This window comes from Podarcis tiliguerta (genome assembly GCF_965153285.1).
Source record: "Podarcis tiliguerta genome assembly, chromosome: 4".
Classification (NCBI taxonomy): domain Eukaryota; kingdom Metazoa; phylum Chordata; class Lepidosauria; order Squamata; family Lacertidae; genus Podarcis; species Podarcis tiliguerta.
The window spans coordinates 94,017,812-94,033,075 of NC_139537.1; positions in this window are offsets into that span (position 1 = coordinate 94,017,812).

Consider the following 15,264-nt stretch of genomic DNA (forward strand, 5'->3'; position numbering starts at 1 on the left):
TCCACAAAAGGGAGCAATTCCTAAGCCCTGTAGAAAACCAGGACAATGTTTTTGAGTCGTTCCAAGTGGGAGCTCCTTTATGTAACCATCCTCTCATGTATATGAGTTACAGCAGCCTCGATGGCTTGGGACTGGCCATCTCTATGGTCTTGCCCTAATGGAGGTTAGCGATTTAATAACAGGACGGGATGGTTCACAGTGACTACCCCTTCAACAGGGCACCTGCCCAGGTGGGGTCTGGGTTCATGGCATGAGAGAGCGTGAGATTTAAATGGCGGGGGGACTTTGACTTTCAAGCTGGACTTTGCTGGAAAACCAGGACCGGATAATTGCTTTCAGGAATCTATACCAACAACAACGCTTTTCTTTTAGGGATGATAGAGACAGAAGTCCCCCAAAAAGATGAATGAGTTGCTTATGTGCGTTACAACTGCAGCTAGGATTCTCTACGTACACGAAATGGAAAGAAACAAATAGCCACTGAAGAAGAATTGATAAGCAAAGCGGTGGATCAGGCAGAACTGGCAAAGTTAAGAGGTTTTACTTTCTTGGGCTCCATGGTCACTGCAGATGGTGACAGAAGTCACGAAATTAAAAGACACCTGCTTCTTGGGAGAAAAGCAATGACAAACCTAGACAGCATTTGAAAAACCAGAGACATCACCTTGCCAACAAAGGTCCTTATAGTTAAAGCTATGGTTTTCCCAGTAGTGATGTATGGAAGTGAGAGCTGGACCATAAAGAAGGCTGATTGCCGAAGAACTGTTGCTTTTGAATTATGGTGCTGGAGGAGACTCTTGAGAGTCCCATGGACTGCAAGAAGTTCAAACCTTTCCATTCTTAAGGAAATCAGCCCTGAGTGCTCACTGGAAGGACAGATTGTGAAGCTGAGGCTCCAGTACTTTGGCCACGTCGTGAGAAGAGAAGACTCCCTGGAAAAGACCCTGATGTTGGGAAAGATGGAGGGCACAAGGAGAAGGGGACGACAGAGGACAAAATGGTTGGACAGTGTTCTCAAAGCTACGAACATGAGTTTGACCAAACTGTGGGAGGCAGTGGAAGACAGGAGTGCCTGGCGTGCTCTGGTCCACGGGGTCACGAAGAGTTGGACACGACTAAACGACTAAACAACAACAAAAAAGAATAAGAGAACCTAATGACAAATGCTTTTTTGGAAGAACGGCAACCCTTTCCGGATTATTTAAATAAATATTATTGTATGACAAACACCCTAGCAGGATTTGAACTATGAGCAACAGAAGGGATTAAAGATTAGAGTAGTTTTGTTAAGGTTTAAGAGAGAAAAGATTGTGTCACAAAGGGAGAGAAGCAGAAACACAATCGGAAAGGGGATGGGAAGTGTTAAAAAAGAAGATGAGTTTATTACGGTATGTACTGAAATGTATGTGTGAATTTTGGTCAACTTAATAAAAACAACTTCACACCCACAAACTCCAAGTCATCTGAAGCTTTTCTTTAGGCCTGCCTGCCTGCCATTAAATATAGGTGTATGGTACCCAGAAAGAAGGTTGGGGTACCCTGTGCATGGAATATAAATCTTTTGCCCACTTTTGATGTCTTTTTGATGCCAAATGAAGAAAGTCTGCAGGCATTCCAGCATGTTCTATAGCTGGCCGGTTGGATTTCATCACCAATATTTCATCACACTTTGTGCAGCGAAGAAACAAAGCTCAGCTGCTGGGCTCACCAAGGGCAAAGAATAGAGTTCACCTTCATGCTATATAGTACTGTCCAAGTGAACCCCTTTACATTATCCCAAATAAGTAAGAGGTAAAAATTCACTCCTATGGAGAAAAGTAAATTCACTACGAACCCTGTTTCAAAATGCCACCTCTAAAGACACTGATGTGACTTAGAAGCCTTTCCTGCACACAGAATCTGGCTGTGGTTCCTTTTTTCTTTCTTTTTCGGCTACCTGTAGAGATTTTCTACTTGATTGTTCAGTTCTGTACAACTGTACGATAACTACCCAGTGCTGGAAGATCTTCCCTTAATTTTGCTCTCCATAGGCATTAGCTGCGATTTACTTGAGCACACGTAAGTGTTGCTGGATGAGAAAAACAGACAAATTTGTCTACAAAATAGAAAGCAGTCATTGTCTTGTTTTATCAAGCTTGGTTTTAAAAATGCAGATGTCCTGATACATTGCAAGGGCCTCAATAGATGGAAAAGGTCTATGTGGCAGTGCTGGTTTTGCGCCTTTTCTATTTATAAATTTTATTTTTCAGCTTTTCAAAAAAGGAATTTTAACAGAAATAAAAACCCAACATTTTCCCAATAAACATACATATTTTGACCAGTGGCGGAGCTTCATGCTTTTCAATTTGTAACACTTAATTTCCTTCATTGCTCCAATTATTAATTCTTTTAGCATTAATTTTAGCTGCTTGGTTTAAGTTGACCCTGCTAATGCATTTATATGTGTGCAATAACATTTCAGGTAATCCACAAATTTCCCCCAGTCTTTGGCAAAGTCTTTTTCCCTCTTGGTTTCTGATTGCTTCCGCACATTTTGCAATTTCGACATAGTCCATTAGTTTAGTCTGCCACTCCTCCTTGGTTGGCACAGATTCTTCTTTCCGTCTCTGGAAAGAAAGATGTCATGCCCCTTTCCTCAAGACAAAGCACAGGGTCATTTGGGCTCAGGGCTATTCAGTGAAGCTGAATGTCAGAAAATTCAAGACAGACAAAAGCACTTCATAGACATTGATATTACTAGATTATGTTCTGCCTTCACTGTTGGAGGCAGCATGCTTCTGAATGCCAGTTGTTGGGGAAAACAAGTGGGGAAAGCTCTCTCCCCATTGGCGTCTGGTTGGCCACTGTGTGAACAGAAACCTGGGCTAGATAATCCATATTTCAGCAAGCCCACCCTTCTAAAAAAAGCCACCTTAATCTTGTGTTTTGCGGAGGTGCCACTAGATGGCGCCCCATCTCCGAAGAAGAATTTCCAATGCTCCTAGCCTGATACAGAGGATTCCCAAGGCAACTTGTTTCCCAAGCTGATTTTTCAGATTATCGCTCTGTAAAGATGTAAACATTGCACGAGCGCAGGAGAAATAATTCTTTCGAAAAGCATGTGCGCCCTGCAGGGGTGTGGTTGATTGCTGACTTTGTTCCAGATATTACAGAATGCGGTCTTCCATTGACCATCTCCCCTGGACCTTTGAATTCTCTTGCACAAAATAATTGCTGGGCAATTATTTTATAGATTATATATTATAGAGGGGTATAGAGGGGTAGCACATTGCTCCTATTGTCACCTTGGTCACCTTCTCAGCTTGGGCATTCCTTCGCTAGATTCCCAAGCAGTAGCAGGCAGTCAAATCAAGTGAAATTCCTCATCTATTTTATTACATCCTCTGCTCTTGTCTTCTGGTTCTGACTCAATTCTTCTGAGTGCCCCCCCCCCGCCTGATTATAGAAAAATGCACCTTTTCAAGCTTTTTTTTAAAAAAAGGCTGGTGTTCTAAAAAAAAGAGGGGGAAAGGTTAACATATTAGAGAGTTCTTGAGACAGAGAGAGAGATGATTCCAGGAAAAGCTCTCTAAGACTGTGGCGATCTCTCTGTAAATGCAGGACATGTCCCTTAAGAAAGGCTATTGAGTTATTATTACTGTACAAATAGTTTCATTGAGACTATTGGCCAGAGGAGTAGACTACAGGCTAATTCCTGAGGCAGGTTTGTAGGTGATTATCCTAGAATAAAACGCCATTTAAGTGCTTTGCACTGACGACAGTCACATTTAAAGATCCTTCTTTTTTTATTATTTTGTGTCTGAAGATCAAAGAAGACATTATACAAGAGATCCCCTTCAGTTCAGAAGCTTCTCGCAGTTGCATTGAAACCGAAGAGAATAAAGACCTTTCCTTCCATGTCATTTAAAGATTTCCCCAAACAACCTTGGGAACTGTAATTTGCTAGAAGTCCAGGGATGGTAGCTCATTGAGGGGCGGTTCCCATGATTCCTTGGGGGAAGCCAGGTACTTTAAATCTGCTTTAATTGTACTGTGTGTACACAGCCCAAGTAGTCCTTGTGGATATGAGCGTTTGGTTGGTCCTCAAATAATATCGCCACAGCCTCTTGCACGCTCTGGGGCAACACGGATGTTAACGCATTTGCTCCAACATGCCGTCATATAAAATGTCTACCCAGATGGCTGGGCTTCCTTGTGCATTGACACCACTGTAACATAGGTAAAGGGACCGCTGACCATTAGGTCCAGTCGCGACTGACTCTGGGGTTGCGGCACTCATCTCGCTTTATTGGCCGAGGGAGCCGGCGTACAGCTTCCAGGTCATGTGGCCAGCATGACGAAGCCGCTTCTGGCAAACCAGAGCAACGCAAGGAAATGCCATTTACCTTCCCACCTGAGCAGTACCTATTTATCTACTTTGACGTGCTTTCGAACTGCTAGGTTGGCAGCAGCAGGGACTGAGCAACGGGAGCTCACCTCGTCGCGGGGATTCGAACCGCCAACCTTCTGATCGGCAAGTCCTAGCTTCTGTGGTTTAACCCACAGCGCCACCTGCGTCCCTGTAACATAGCTTCTGTGTTATGTATCCGCATGGAAGCTCAGCCATGTGGGCGGAAGTTTCCAATACATTCCCAACCACAAATGGGAGCAGCCATGTCACCCGCATGTGTGAAAGAAGCCTTGGGTTGGTTTTCCACATGAGTGCCAATGTACCGCTTCTCTCAGCGGAGAGATTGTGCGTCATTGGTAAATCTCCACAACTATTTTGCTCCCTTTGGGATGGGCGTTTGTCTGCTTATCTATCAAAGTTCTCTCCATACTTCACAACTTATTTGTTTTGCTCCAGTAAACATGTCGTTTTCTCCTCCTCTGTTTTTGAGGAAAATTTCCATGGTGAATTTATGACATTTCAGTTACTAGCATGGCAACAGGCTGTAGGCTTGTAAAAACATGATTTCAGTGACAGGGGGTTGGGCTAGAGGACCCCCGGGGACCTTCCCAACTTTACAATTCTATGATACAAAGCAGAATTACCGTATTTTTTGCTCTATAAGACGCACCAGACCACAAGACGGACCTAGTTTTTGGAGGAGGAAAATTTCAAAAAATTCTGAATCTCTCTTACTGTTCTGGCTTATGGGATAGCTGCGCAGCCTGCGTTCGCTCCATAAGACGCACACACATTTCCCCTTACTTTTTAGGAGGGAAAAAGTGAGTCTTATAGAGCAAAAAATACGGTATATAGAAGAAGAAAGTAAGTGGTTACCGTGAAAGCCACACTCTCCTCTCCCTAGTAAGAACTTATCAAGGGCCAGAATAAAGACCAGCCAGGTATGGATTTAGCTGCACCTTGATTTGCTGAATCAAGAGATGATGTTGCCTAGAAACTGGCACCGCCTACATACATGGGATCTAAAGCACCTGGGCCAGCTGGAGTACGCATGTGTGTGCACATACAGGGGACACACGTGTGTGTGTGTGTGTGTGTGTGTGTGTGTGTGTGTGTTCAAAAGTTACAATACAGCTTTGTCCACTTCCATAATCCTCAACCCCACATCACTGTCATCTTGGCTGGCCGAATATCCTCAATAAGAACCCAACTAGCAATCTGGTTAGCTTGACATTTTCAACCAATATATCCCCTCTATAGACACCTCTGTGGTGATGATGATGGCATTAAAATATCCTGTTCTTTAATAAAAGATAAAAAAGGGAGAGCAGATCGTGTCAAAGGTATCTTTCTTGGAGATGCCTTTGATTAATTGCAGGAGACTTGCAGGGCAGGAGAGTCCTGTGAATGTTGACACACAACATGTGTCAACATGTTGGGACATCTTCCTATGTAGCTTCCATTGAGTTCTGAATCTCTTGCCTTGCTCAAGTACCTTGGAACCTGAACTTATGGACCTTGCTGCTGAGGCTGTCCTGCAATTAGCCTGACTAAAGTTTTTTCCCTATTTCCGAGGAAGAATTGCTGTCATGTTTTGGAACGGGATGTGTATGTCACACCCTAAATGCACCTGTCAGCTTTAATGAACCAAGAGGAACACCTTATTGGCCACATTGCCACATGCACTTTCGCCCCATTATCAAGACACATCCATTGAAACTGATCCCACAATGTTGCAGCAGACGTACTGGGCACCTCACAAGAGACTGCAGTGAACGTGGATTTAGGGTCAAGACTGCGATGGAAGCAAGCGACCTTACCCTCAAAATGCCTTCCAAATAGATCTCCATGGGCTTCCAAAGGGTGTAAAACACCATTGTTAACAGACTTTGGACAATACAAAAGGATGGCTACTCAAGGATATGAGGCAGGGAGAGCAGGCAGTCTTCTTTGCCACCCTCTTTTTTAAAAATAATATTTATTAAAGGTTTTATAGTTACAAAAGAAAAGAAAAAGACAGTAAAAAAATTTAGGAAACAATACATCAAAAATAAAAGAAAAAAATACATCAACACAACAAGAAAAAACAAAAACATTTAAAAAACACATCCATTTTCCATATCTTTATCTTTCATTGACTTATTTCCTCGACCTCCTCCCACCTCCCATTTTTGTATTCCAGTTAATAATTAAATCAGCAAATCCTTTCCATCTTTCACTGCTTTCTATCATTTAGTTGTCTTCATTTATTTTAACCTTATCTTACCATCAAAATCTTAAAATTTATCTATACTTAAATCCTTATCATATTTCTACTAAAGTCATATAATTTCATTCCACCATTTCCCAACATTCCTTAATTATGCTATATTACTCTAAATAAAATTTTAAAATTTTCCCCAATCTTCTTCCACCATCTCTTCTCCCTGGTCACGGATTTTGTCAGTCTTTTCTATCAGTTCCATATAGTCCATCAGCCTGGTGCTCTTCTATCCGAGGCTCTTAACTCTTCTCCCTGTCCTGTCTGCAGATTTCTTTAGATGCCAAAGATTAAATCCCAAAGGGTTTCCATCTTAGCAGCTCCTTGATTCCGTCTCAGTAAGTTTGCCCATACTCCATATTCGAAGCTGTAATCCAAAAGATGTTCCAGGACATACTCCAAAGACCCTTTGAGGCTAAAGGACTCCGCATCTCCAATCTCTCCCTCAGTGCCTCCCTCCATAGGGAAATCTGCCCATCTTCCCTTCTTCGGTCCAAGCGGGGTACCGACTCTCCACTTCTTTGCCACCCTCGAGGTCATGCAGCAGGCATAATGTTGAGCTCTCCGTCCTGTTCAGCAGACTTTTCCGTGCCCCATATACCACATGTGTTCTAGCCATTCTCTGGTATGTTTCATCGCCCTTAGGTCTGTGGTGCACCAAAATGCAGAATGTGTTCCACCGTGCTGGAGAGGGTGCTCGAGGGCAGCCCTGTTAAAAGCTTGAAGCATCTGAGTACAGTGATACCTTGCTTCTCAAATGCCTCGGTACTCAAACAACTTGGAACCCAAAACACTCCAAACTCAGAAGTAAGTGTTCCGGTTTGCAAACTTTTTTCGGAAGCCAAACATGCTCCATTTTGAGTCTTACGCTTCGAGTGCCACACTTCCATTTTGAGTGTTACACTGAGGTCAGTCTGTTTTTGCTATTTATTTTGCCTTTTTTGCAGCTCTTTTTGTTTTTGTGACTGTGTGGAACCCAGTTCAGCTACTGATTGATTGATTGTGTGTGTGACTGCAGTTCATTGTTTATTGCTTTCATTTTATGGATCAATACTTTCTATGGGAAAGCATGCCTTGGTTTTGGAACGCTATGGTTTTGGAATGGACTTCTGGAACAGATTAAGTCTGAGAACCAAGGTACCACTGTATTCCGCAGTGTGGGCTTCAATAGGGTCACCTGTTCTATTCACTGGGAAAGAAACCAAGAGCATTCAGAAATCCATTGGATTCCGTTTGTTTCCTAGGGCAGATAATTAGTCCACCATCCCTGATTGCAGAATTGAAGACTTAAGTCCAAAATTCTCAAGGAAGTGGTCTGACACTGACCGCGGGGTGATATATGTCATATGCCGTTATAATTATTTTCTTATGCACATTCACACTTTAAAAACATTATAATAAAATGTAAAAGCAAAAAACAAGCACTAAGGTCAGGGGCATCCAACACTTTGCATTTCATGCTTAGCTGCTGCAGGAATATTGTAATCCAGACTGCAGACTGGTTGTGTGTCTGTCTGCATGGAAAGTTGGGAATTTGTTTAGGACTGGAGGAGCAAATTCTCTGGGGTTTTGTGTCTTTACAGCAGGAAGCTCCTGGGGGGTCTATTGAGACTCAGCAATATTGAGCATTTTACTCAATTAATTGATTGGTTAATTAACTTATATATAGAAGCCTTCCTAAATCGCTTGGCAAATTTTGTTCGCAGTAATTATTGTAGCATTTGTGAAACCCTAGGACAACATCCCCAGGAATTTTACTGCCTCTGGTGGCAGAATCTACAGGGGCAGCAGATCTAGCCTCGAGGAAACACATTGTTTGCTGCCCTTGCAGCAGCAGTGACTGCCGTGTAGTCCTTGGAGGCCAAGATGTGCCTCCTTCTCCACAGCCCCTGCCTCAAACCACTTCCACAACATCCTTTCAGTAAATAGGAGGCGCTGCTGGCTGAGGGAGGAAATGGTGGGGGGCTGCCTCCTGGGAGCCCCTGGGCTCTGCACCCATCCTAAATGATTCAGGACATGTCCCTTTCCCCCCTATTATGGGTACAGTTGATTGATTTCCCCATGTAGGTCTCCAGTCCTGCCTTGTTCTTGAGGTAGATCTTCATTCCCGCCTCATTCCTGATGTAGATCTTCACTCACCCCTTCTTCCCTGGTGAGGAGGGATGCCATTTTGCGGTTCGCCTCAGGTGCCAAAATGTCTTCGGCGGATCATGGCCATGGATCTTGGGTGTCCTTGCAGAGGGATGTACAGCTGGAGAGCCTCTGAAGTCCAGTTCTCGTATGGTCCCGGAGTGTCACAGGCCTGGGGTGGTAAATGGGTGTGGGTGGCCCACTGTCCTCCAGCTGCTTTGGCCGACGACTTCTATAAGGAAGCGTCCACATCCCATGGGGCCAAAGCAAATTCTCCTTCAGAAAACCCTCTCCAGATGTAGCTGCAGCTGTCGTGCCCCTGTCAATAATTGTCTGTGTGAGGTATCTATGTGTGTGAGCAGTGCCTTAACTGGAAGGCTGAATTCATGAAATCTTGCCGCTTCTCGTTTGTGAATAGGCAAATCACAACTCTCCATTTTCTTGTTAAGGAAAGAGAAGGGAACATTTATTTCTGTGTGCCTGCCTGCTTAGTGCTCACTGACCCTCTGGGAGCGGCTTTCTCCAGAGAAACAGCCTGAAACCATATTTCTATGGCTTGTCATTCCTAAAGGGGCTACACATCAAGTTAGCTTTCCTGCTCCGCTGCAAGCAGCATGGGAAATTTTGCCTTGTTTAAGCAGGTCTCTGCTTAAACTAGACAGTGTAATAATAATTAATAATATGAATGTGCAATGTACAGTTTTTTTATTGTTGGCATACGTCAGTCTTGAGAGACAGTGGTATCAGGAGTAAAGTCAAACTGCTGGAGAGTTAGAGAGCCTGCTGTGGTCTGATATGGGAGAGACATGTTTGATTCCAGTTGGGGTAGATGAAGGTATGCAATTTCACTGTTACAGATGCAAGCCAGTGTGGTGTAGTGGTTAAGAGCAGTAGACTCGTAATCTGGTGAACTGGGTTCGCTTCCCCGCTCCTCCACATGCAGCTGCTGGGTGACCTTGGGCTAGTCACACTTCTTTGAAGTCTCTCAGCCTCACTCACCTCACAGAGTGTTTGTTGTGGGGGAGGAAGGGAAAGGAGAATGTTAGCCCCTTTGAGACTCTTTCAGGTAGTGATAAAGTGGGATATCAAATCCAAATCCAAACTCCTCCTCCTCCTCCTTCCTCTTCCTCTTCTTCTTCTTCCCAGTGGTCATTTCTCCTCTGGTCACTGCTGTGGATACACAACCTGTCTCCAGACACTGTGGATGTCTGCAAGGGATTTCTACACAGCATGGTTAATGTTGCCAGCCTTCATGTCATGTTTGCAGACATCTTTATATCGTAGAGCTGGTCTGCCCACAGGCCTGGTACCTGAAGCCAGTTCCCCATAAAGAACACATCTTTGGAGATCTCGCCATCTTCTATGGACATGATGAAGCCAGCTTAGATGTCACTGAGACAGAAGTGCAAACATGCTGGGAAAGTTGACTTGAAGGAGCACATCTTTGTTTGAGACTATCCTGCCATCTGATGCCCAAAATCTTCCCCATGCAGCTCACATGGAAGGCATTAAGGTGTCGCTCCTGGCTGGTGTAAGATGCTCACATCTCACTGTCATAAAGCAGTGTACTTAATACGCAAATCTCGTAGACCTTCATCTTGGTATTGGTTGTTAGCACCCATACCCTTTTGGGGAGGTGAGCCATGGCCATAGCTGATGCACCAATATGCTTCTCAAGCTCCGTGGTGATGGAAAGGTTGCTAGTTATGGTGGAACCTAGGAAGGCAAAAGTGTCTGCTACCCTCAAGCATGTGGTCACCATGACAATACATGAAGTGCTGGCAACATCCTGACCCATTATGTTGGTAGGACTGATGGCGAGGAGAAACTCCATGCAGGCTTGGGGAAAAGGTTTGATTAGTCTCTGTAGAGCTTACTCAGTTATTATTATTAGTAATAATTGGTAATAATATGAATATGCAATGTACAATATTTTTTTATAGTATATCAGCGATTTCGAGGAGGATACCACAAGCAGACATTGTCTATGCAAGTCCTGAGGCAGATATTGGAATAAACAACTCTGAACATGCTTTCAGGTTTGCCTAATACGAAGCATCCCAAACTACCATCCTACAGTCATTTAGGGTAACATCCACAGGTAGCTTCTAATGAACATGGGCTTATTGAATTAGCTAGGAGCACTTCATACAGCTTGTAGAACCGATGAAGTTAAGAGGCCATGGAGGTAAATAAAAGTGTCATCATAGCCTTATGTCAGAAGCTGACATAAGCAATTTAAAAAATACCTTCTACTACCCCAAGGCAATTTCCAATGTATCCCAGGGTGGTCATATGTCCCCAACAAAGCCATGCTTATAGACTCAAAAGAAGGGCACAGATCAGCTTATATTGCCTGGCCTCTTTTATAATCAGGAAGAAAACTCTATTTGGTATGGGGTTAAAATTCAGGGATGTTTGCTTACTACTCTGCAGGTGATAATCTATTCGGAAAACTGCATGGGTGCGGTTTAAACCATTAAGCCTCTTGGGCTTGCTGATTGAAAGGTTGGTGGTTCGAATCTGTGTGATGGGGTAAGCTCCCGTTGCTCCCAGCTCCTGCCAACCTAGCAGTTTGAAAGCACGCCAGTGAAAGTAGATAAATGGGTACCACTGCAGTGGGAAGGTAAACTGCATTTCTATGCGCTCTGGTTTCCGTCATGGTGTTCCATTGCACCAGAAGCGGATTAGTCCTGCTGGCCACATGACCCGGAAAGCTGTCTGTGGACAAACACCGGCTCCCTTGGCCTGAAAGAGAGATGAACACCGCAACTGCATAGTCACCTTTGACTGGACTTTACCGTCCAGGGGTTCTTTACCTTTACCTATTAGGAAACTACATTGTGGGATGTCTATTTATGTGCAAATTCTTCATGGAAAAGTTCCCTTGTGGTTGATTTTAATCCCATGGTGGTGTCTTAAGAAGGAAAAATCTGTATTTTTGAATTTTTTTAAAAAGTCGTCATTGCAATTCTGACCCAACAGAGCACCTGTGGCACAGGTAGGGCTGAGTGCATGTGGCCATTTTGGGCAGCTGTGGTCCTGCCAGCCAGCTGTGAAAAGTGGAAATAGTGTAAAAGGAGGGGTGAATCCAGCCCTTGCTTCCTCTCCTGAACCAGCTGATTTATTGAAAGGGAAGGAACAAAAACTTATTTTTTAAAAATTGTTCTGGGCACAAGTTATGCTGCTGAATCAAGGGAAGAACTGCCTCACACAACTCCCCATCCAGCATAACTAGGGATGTGCGTATCAGAGCCTGTTTCCTCAGGTATATCTCATTCTTTATGGGTCTGGAAGAGAATCCTTTAATTCTACCCAATGGAAGAGGGCCCTTTTCCTGAAGAGAAATCCAGGGCGGGGGGGAAATGTTGACGCAGTAATGTTGTCACAGATCAAAGGAGAGGAGAAATATACTGGCTAAATATAATATCACGCCCACAGATGACCTTCCTCTTTACGGATAGCCATGAACAAAAAACTCTCACAGACGAAACTCTGCAAAAGTCGACCGATACATCATTATAAAGTGAAAACACCCAGAAACTCCAGATGGTGTGGTGTGGGTTTTTTTGTTTAAAAAAACAATCCTCTGTGTTCGTAGCAGATGTAAATCCAGATAGCACTGCTACTGCCTCATGTTTAGAAATTGGAAATTCAGGTTTTAAATCCCAGTCCGGCTCAAATTATACAAATACTGGAGGTATGTGGTGTGTGAGGGAGGGGAGGGGGCGGAAATCCCCCCGAACTGTCGGCGTGCATCCAATTATGTGCAATATTAAGTGCTTTGATAATAGCCGTTTTAAGACAACAATGTTGGCAGCCTTGGAAAAGGACAGAAGAGGAGAAGAGGACAAATGAGGTCTGACGCGGAGATTGCCGGATGAATGTGACTTGAAATGAAATTTCAGCTTTAACGCGGTTGGAAGCCGACCCCGTTGACCTCCTTCTTCCCGGTGCCGCACCACCACACCCACAGGCCTCCATTTCATCTTCCGCCCTAGACAGTCCCCAGGATACCAGGGCTTCAGAACTCCCTCCCATTAGCTGCAGGAATCCAGGATATCCATGGCAACCAGTCTCGATTCTAACCCCAGGGAGGAGACAGCGGAATTGAAAAGCCCCAGCCTGCTCTTGCCTCTCCAGCTCAGTAAATTGACAGTCTAGTTGTTGCCTCGGCTCCATTAGATTACGATGTACATTTCTATCTTCCTTTGTTCCTTTCTTTCCAGCCTCTGCAGCTCTCCCTCTTTCTCTCGCTGTCAGTGGGCGAGGCCTTTTCTCCAGGCAACTTGCTTACAGAGCTCTCTTGGCTTTAAGGTGGGGCTTTTTTGGGTGGGGGGTGAGGCAGGGTGGGGTTTTTTTGCTCCGTATTCCCAGAGCGCACTGAACAAATTAGTGAAAAGGTGCTGCCAGGTCCCTCTGAATGCGCCAAGTCTGTCATAGGGCTGATCTCATAAACCGGGCTGCTTGGATAATAAATAGGCTTTTATGATGCAGTTAAAATGAAAGATCAAATAACCGCGATCATTACAAAAGTGATTGTTTATGGCACAGATATTAAGATGAGATGCATTCTCCCTCCTAGCTAATGCTATATGGATGCAGCTAATTTGGCACTACAAAGTTCTGGAATTCCAGCTAGGTGGTCCCTTAACAAATCAGTCTCCTAACGATATTTTAGTAGGAACTTTTCTCAAGATTGTACTTGCGGGTTATGTACACCTCACAGCACTTAAGAGTGGTTTAAGCCCACATTACAATGAGTAAAACAGCAACTTGTAGGCATTGCCCAGAAACTATAAAAACAGTGTCAACTGTCTCTTGTCTGTCATTCAAAGTAACGTTCATATATGCAGGTAGTTTAAATTAGTAATTTAAATGGACTCCAGTTCAATACCTGGGGATCTAATCCCACAAGGATATATCTATGTAATCCTCATAATACATTACCTTCAGAAATAAGTAGGGTTCTTTTGATCAAACTTGCAACTATCTTGGCTTTGAAAGATAGCAGGGTGCACTCTGTAAAGAGTTTATTATTATTTTATCTACCAGTATCCCTCCGGAACATAATACAGACATGGTAGAAACTGATAGCAAAGTTCATATGGCAAAACCGGCAAGAATACCAACAATGTTTAAATGCTAGTTTGATGGAAAAACCGACCTTTGCAATGATCACAGGCTATGTTATTATGCATCCAGAATAGCCAAGGTTACAGTGCTGGCGGAGGAAGGGGGTGTGGTGGGTGTCATCCCTGAGGGAGGGCTGACATTGCTGCCCCGCCCCCCTGGGATGCTCGCCGTTCGCCCCGCCCCCAGGTGCCGGAGCAGCTAGCTCCGCCTCTGGGTTACAAAGAGTTTTATTTCAGATTTAAAAGGCTCTACTTCCATGCCCACGAAGGAGGGAACTTATTCCGGCAGGCAACAATGGCAGGGCCTTTTCCATGATGGCCCCATGGTTGTCCAGGATTGGTGTTATATGCTCAAATCGTCTTGTCCCAGTGAGTAACCTGGCTGCTGCATTCTGCACCAGCTGAAGTATCCAAACATCTTCAGAGGCAGCACCATGTAGGACACATTGCAATAACCTAGAGATTACCATAGATGACAGAAGTTAGGCTATCCCTGTCCACATAGGGGTGCAGCTGATGGAAGGCACTCCACACCACTGAGGCCACCTGAGCTTCAAGCGACAGCAGAGGATCCAGGAGTATCCCCATGCTATGAACCTGCTCCTTCAGAGGAAGTATAATCCCACCAAGAGCTAGCAACCTCCCAACCATCCGGTCCAGGGAACCACCCACTAACAGTGTCTCAGTCTTATCTGAACTGAGCTTCAGTTTATTGGCTCTCACCTGGTCCATAACCAATACAATGGTCCTACACGCCCACTGCCTCACCTGCAGATGTAAAGAAGCAGAGCAGTCTCTCATCAGCATATTGCTGACAACATACTCCAAAACTGCAGGTGATCCCACTCAGTGGTTTAATGTAATGTTCAACAGCATGGGCGATAACATTGAACCCTGAGGAACCTCACACTGAAGGCTTCACAAGGTCAAAGAGCACTCTCCAAGCATCACCCTCATGAAATGACCTTCTAAGTGGACCACCACCCTCAAATATTGCATCTGGAGAAGAACCTCCACATTTGCTTTCACCAAGTTCAAAACAAGCTCAGTTACGCTGGGCTTGACTTCTCATGAAATTCCCTTGCAATTTTTCACGTGAGGAGAAGCCCACATGGGCATTCCAGCAGATTCTCGTCTCCCGCGGCTCTTAAAAATGACCAAATGATGGTTCTTCAGAAACCCGCAGGCTATCAACTCGCATGAATAAGCAAAGGCATTGCTTCCAAACAAGACATCAGTTCATGTTTAATTTTAACCATAACTTGGTTTTCTGCCACCTGCGCAAGAAAGGTAGAGCTCTGATAAAATGAATGCTCACATGCATAATTAAGCAGCAGTACAATATGACA